This window comes from Hetaerina americana, unplaced genomic scaffold (assembly GCF_022747635.1).
Source record: "Hetaerina americana unplaced genomic scaffold, ioHetAmer1.1.p SCAF_3, whole genome shotgun sequence".
NCBI classification, from domain to species: Eukaryota; Metazoa; Arthropoda; class Insecta; order Odonata; family Calopterygidae; genus Hetaerina; species Hetaerina americana.
Window position 1 is genome coordinate 81,627,221 of NW_027286874.1, and position 7,016 is coordinate 81,634,236.

Sequence of the window (7,016 nt, forward strand, 5' to 3'; positions counted from 1 at the left end):
TTCCACTCTTCCTCTGAGATGTTCTTAATACGTGTACATTCAATATTAACAATGAACAGTATGTACATGAGATTTACTTCACTTACCTCACTTAAAATTAGATTTACTATAAATACCTATATAAATTGAACATACACATTTTAATTTGAAGGGAGAAGTAAGAAATATGCAATGCAAATTTTGAAATAGGTAGGAAAAGTGGGTGGAAATGTTGAGGGGTACTAGGATGATGAATTCACAATAGAAGAGAGAATGTCAAAGAAGCAGGAAAGAGGAAGGACGAGAACAAAATGCTATCCAAATGTTTTCGAATAACAAAAATGTAGGCAGAAGTAATGTACATACAACTAAAGAAGGAAATAATGCAGGGTAAAGAATATTAATTCCAACCAATATGCAGTACAAAAATAGCTTCAGGATTCATACAAAACCCACCTTTAACAGACAAATTATGCAGGTACCCTTGAATTTAATATCTTTATGCTCACATTGATCAGTCAAATAAGGCCTTCATAGCAGCAATAAAGCCAATGCTAGCAGTTTCCTTTTTACACTACACACATGCTACAGATTATTCAGGCTCTTTAGTGCAACATTAAGAGATTTCAACTATTCATATGATTTATGAGAAATGCTGTTACTCTAATGCTAGCTAAAACATGAGCTCCACAAAATTAACTGAACATTGGACTCCATGAATCAACAATTGGCAGATGTGAGTATCCAAGGCTGCACGGCTCAGCTTACACAAATTTTTGCTAAATTCTACAAAAAATACGTTATTTCCAAAATTAATTCTCCAATGCATAAATAGGATTTGATACTCTTTAAAATGATAAAAACTTGAAGTACTTAAGTCAAGAACTATAATGTGTTGAGCTCTCTTCAGTGCGTTAATGTCCATATGGTATGTTTCCCAGGAGTAGAGGTAAGCAGTGAGTGTGATAATCCATTGGCTGCCTTGAGCCAGCCTGCTGCATGCATGGCTATTGTCAGTATATGCAGCCAATTGGGGTGGAAGGGAGAGCTAGCACAACAGATTAGTTACCACAAGAGCAGTGTGATTAAAGCTTGATATTTCCAGGCTATCATTGAACCAGTAGCATGCTATAGCTCCTAAGGTTTTGGAGATCCCTGGTTCTGAATGGGAGAGAGACATCTTATGGTGATTCTTAGTAGGCTCCATACTTTCTTAAGTCCCTTGAGCAGACTAAATAAGATGAATTTATCATTCATGGCGTGTGCTCAGAATTGTCATAATACTACGCAGCAATGGAAGAAACTTTTGAAGATGTAATGGAAAAAATTATTGATATTCTGTTCAATGTGAATAACGAAACCTTTGCATATTTTCCCTGCTCTTGTTCAACAGAATATACGTGTATTCCTGAATTTTTTTTGCTATATTGCAAAGCTTTTTTATATCTCATAGTTCAATAGTGAAGCCAAGACCAAAAGGAGAATATTTTATCCAACACCTCTCAGTTCTGACGGTCTCATTTGAATACAGTAGCTTTGTGGAAGCATATACATTTACCCATTCAAAAACAGATGATAGGAAATTCTCCGCTCAAAAAAATTTTACGCTGTATATAAAACCTTCCCATTATTAGCATACATTCAAGCAGTTATACATTCTTCTAATTATAAGGAGAGGAAATGTGTGCAAGGCTATCGCAGCTCAAAGGTAAGATGAACCCCTACTTGCATTGAGTCATCATTACTGCAATTGGAATTGTAAATTAGGATGCAGGTATTCTCCAGCATCACAATAAGAAGGAAGTGGGGAATCAAATATAATTTGATGTAATATTATCAATTCAAAGATATTTTGAAATTTTACATTTAAGCAAATGAGTATTTCGGATAAAAATAAATCAATGTCGATAGGCTTACCCACTCACAGAGTGATACATGTAGGTATCTCTGAAGGTATGAGTTAAAGTTAAACCTTGCAAAAATGTATTAACTCAATTATTACTTCCTAAAAATACACAACACACATCTACACCCACCATTGTTATAGGAAAAAAGCTTTATATATATATATATATATATATATATAAATATATATATTGGGGGGGCAGTCAAATGAAAACCGAACACCCAGCATAACAGAGTGGGCATGAAAGGTGGCAAAACTGTTGCTACATATCAATACTGCCATTGCTGTAGTAGAACTATAGTGACACCTCTAAGGTGCATGTAGTCGTTGGATTATGTTCTTGCTGGCTGTTTTAGTGAGTGCAGGTTTTCATTTGACTGTCCCTAGTACTTTGAAATATTTGAATACCTAAAGATTTGCTGGATAGGTAAGGGTAGAGCTCACCTTGGGCAGAGCCCTTAAGGGTGAAATTCACACATTGTAGTCAGGGAATCAATTCTTTTCCAACCAGGGTTTTCCCAGGAAGATCTGGTACCAGAAAGATCATATCTTGGTTGAGACTGAGGGTACCTGGAGTCAAACCTGGGCCCTACACATAGTAGCCCAGCACATTTTTCCGCAAAACTCATTGCATAAATATATTCGTACGTATTAAGCAAAATAATTAAAATAATTTTCTGGGTATTTATTTTAAAATTTCACCTCAGCTTAAGAAATTAAAGTACTTGGAATGAAATTCTCAGTTGAAAGTAACGATAATCATCAAATTGGGTGCAGATATATGTACACTGATTTGAAAATTACTTACCTTAATTCTAGGTAGTAACCAACTAACATAGTATTATAGTGGGAGTTTTTCCACGAAAAACAAAATACACGAGTAAAAATCAGGATTAGAGAATCACAGACTGTATACTGTTGATTTGCTTTTACACTACCAGAGCAATGGCCTGACTGGTGGAACCCTTTGGCCAGATGGTAAATTTTATGAAGTGGCAGGGAATCAGACTGTGAAGCTGTAGTCCCGGGCTCAATTAAAGTGGATAAATGTAAGGTAGGAATATGGAACCTAACATTACTACGAGTGACTAAGAAGCTGAAAAATGCAATACTCGAGACAACTAGGTTGGAATTAGATATACTAGGACTCAGTGAAGTTAAGTGGGACGGTGGCTTCTGAAGTGGCTGATACAGAGTGATATACTTGGGAGATTACCAAGAAGATTAAATAGTAATGACATTTAAGAAAAAGAGTAAAGGCACTTCAGAAGTATATTTAGGGATTCAGATGATGGATCTAGAAAGCATACCTATAGGCAAAGCGACACTCCAAGTCTAAATGCTGACATCCACTTACACAGTTGAGGAAACGGAAGAGATATATTAACTGAAAGAAGTCCTCAGCATACATGTAGTTAAAGGAAAAAAAAACCTTATTAAATATGGTAGACAGGAATGCAGGGGGCAGGGGGGACAATTTGTCAAGTGGAATGGTACTATTTGGACCAAAAAATAACATATCACAGGAGATAAGCTAGAATAGTTCTGCATGAAAGGAGTATGGTAGAAGTGAACATACACTACATGCAAAATCAACGTAGAAGATATCTATGGAAGATGCCAGAGGACAGAGCCAGATATCAAATTGACAACATTCTTGTGAGACTTGAATATAGAAATGAAACATGAGTTATCCCTGGACTCGTTTATAAATAATGACCAAAGACAAAGGGGCATGGATTACAAACTTAAATGTCAAAAGATGAAGAGGGTCAAACAGAAATCATGATGGAACATGGAAACTGTGGAGGAAAAACATATGATATGAAGATTCTTAATGCCTATTGATGAAAAATACTATGGGAAATGAAGTCAGTACAGAAGGAAGGCAGAATGATAAGAAGGGCACAATGAAAAACAGCAGAAAGAAGCCAAAAAATGAAGAGGAAAGAAGCTCTACTAAAGAAGTTATAAAAACAAGTTGCATGAAACTCTAACAATGCAAAGGAAGAGTGGAATTAATGCTGCTGCCAATGGAAGAGGGAAAAACAACATAATGAAAAAGAAAAGACTACAACAGGAATGAGTATAGAATATGCTAATTAAGATGAAGACATGGGAAACAGATTAAATAAAAATATTGATGATTTTTAAAGCCCCAGAGTGGACAAAATCAGTGGAGAAATGATCATAGCAATTGAAAGAAAAACCAAGGAAGTCTGTTTAAAATAATTAAAGAAAAGTAAATTAGGGGAAGAACTTTGAGTTTAATACTTGCAATACCTAAGCAAATGATGATCAACAAATGTGAGGAACCTGGAGTCTAGTATCACATGTCTGATATACTAAAATCAATACTCAGCTAAGCAACAGAGGGAAAAAAGAAGACCATCTCTCAAAAAACCAAATTGTAATCAAGAATCATACGTCAATGAGAAAGTAATGTGTGAGGACACTGACAACAATTGATTTGTAACAACAAGCTACTGAAATTTACATTTGTAGACTTGGTGAAGGCCTTTGACCATGCTGAGTGGGACAAAATGTTTAAATTGCCGGACACACTTGCCATGGATTACCTTGACAGCAGTATAAAACACCAACCAAAATACTCTACGCTACTGTAATATGAATGGAAAATAAAAGAAAATTAAACTGAAAAGAGATAAAGAGGTATAAGAAAGATGAAATCTATCACCAGCTCTATTCAACAAATGCATACTTGGAACAGGCAATACAATAAGCTAAAGGAAATTTGCCTTCAGGAATTCACAAGAACAATAAAGAAATTAACATGTACCATTCACAAATAACGTCGCAATGAGATGAGATAATCCAGAGGATCTGTAATCACCATTGAATACAATGAATCAAATAATTCAGGGATATAATGCAAAATTAAACAAAAAGAAGAATAAACTTTTTACTATGTGGAAGAAAGACGTGTGTAGGCACTACATTACCAGGAGAGAAATAAGAGCAAGTGAATCTTTCACCTCATCAGTGAATCTTTCATCTCAGAAGTTGCATAATATGTGACAAGGAAATCGTGTACCTGTATAATCCTCAAGGTTACTTCAGGTAAAATTAGCTCAAGCTAAGAAAGCATCTCCCAAAGAGGCAACTACTATACTCATTGAAAACAAACTGATCTACAAGAAAGCACTACATTAGAACCTGTATAGTATTGAATGAAGAATATGAATCAGAGACATGGTCATTGGAAAAACAGGTAGGAGAAAATCAAGAGGACTCAGAAACCTGTAGCTGGAGGTAGTTTCTGTAAAGTATAAACAGGAATAAAATAGCAAAATATAATATTGATCATGATAAGAAAAGGAACCTGATGCCTGGGAACACCTTGAACCAATGAATTTCTTTGGGCCTCACTAGAGGAGAAGGCTGTTCGAGGATCAAAGGACTCATGAAGGGCAAGTAATGAAGGGTTTTATATGAAAGATATGGATCTGCAATTGCTTTGTGGATTTTTTCCATCATACAGACAAAAAAACACTGCAATTCCACAAATATTTTCACACAAGGCTGGAACTATGGCTGAGGAAGTAGAAAATAAAAATTGATTTCTTGGATTGCGGTAATTTCATTTCTTTTAGATGGAATCGCAACCAGGAGTTAGCATTAGAAAAGGAATAGAGGGATGCAAATGACCAATCTTTGAATACTGATGAATAAGATTAGAACTTCCTACCTTTGGTCACCAATGATTATAAAAATTATGTTATTGCTTTACATTCTCTTTTGACTTTTAGTTTGCAAATGAAATGGGAAATTGCCTAATTAGTACGTACTGTAATCTTGAAGCACTAAATATTTAGTACTAGGAACATCATGCATACACATTCCCAAACTGACCTCTCCAGCAATTTTTTACTCTCTTCTCAATCCTTTCTTGATCCAAAATATATCTGATGAGTGGAATTTAACTTATAGTCCTCACATACTGCTACATTCCACTTTTGGTAAGATGTACTTGGGAAGGCCCAGAAGTACCCGGCCTGACCTAGAGCTGGCCGTAGTTTCTTGAAAAATATCACTATATTAGAAAGTACGCAATCTATTAAGAATATGCTTCAAGTTTGAAGACACCACATTGTTTAGTATTTGTTTGGCAGCCATCAATAGTGAACGTTTTCAGTGGATTCGGGAAAACAGAGAAAATCTGTCATCGCTATGTGATACAATACTTTTATTTGAAAGGCCTCAGCCCAACCAATATAAAAGCTGAACTGAAAACTCTGGGTGAGTCTACACCTTCATTTACAACAGTAAAATATTGGGTATCAGAGTTTAAATGAGGCCGTATGAGCTGTCAAGAGGAGCATTGCATAGTTTGACCAAATGAGGTGACAACTCCAGAAATGGTGAAGAAAATCCACGAAGTGATACTGGATGATCATCGACTGAAAGTGCGCAAGCCAGCAGACATACTTAGTAGGCATTTCAAAAAGTGCAGTACATTGCATATTAACTGAAAATTTGGACATGAGAAAGCTGTGTGCAAGATGGGTGCTCACACTCGAGCAAAACCAGTGCCGTGAAGATGTTTCAATTGAGTGTTAAGCAAAGTTACACCGCAACAAAGCAGAATTTTTCATAACCGTTTGATAACCATGGATGTAACATGGGTCCATTACTTCACACCCGAGACAAAAGAACAAATCATTCAAAAGGGAGAACCGTCTCCAAGGAAGGCGGAGACCTTTCATCTGCAGGCAAGGTCAGGGCATTGGTTTTTTGGGATGCAGGTGGGATAATTTTCATTTAATATCTTGAAAAAGGAAAAACTATCAATGGTGAGTATTATGCGAACTTATTGCAAAGTTTGAGTGAGGAAATCAAGCTCAAGCAGCCGCATTTGGCTAAGAAGGAAGTGTTGTTTCATCAACACAATCCATTGTTGCAATGGCCAAAAATCATTAAGTAAAGTTAGAATTGCTACCTCATGTACCATATTCACCAGATTTAGCCCCCTCAGATTATTCTTTTCGCAAACTTGAAAAAATGGCTCCGTGGTCAAAGATTTTCCAACCATGAAGAAGTAATGTTGGCAGTTAATGGCTATTTTGAGGAGCAAGACAGTTCTTATTATAGAAAAGGTATCGGACTTATT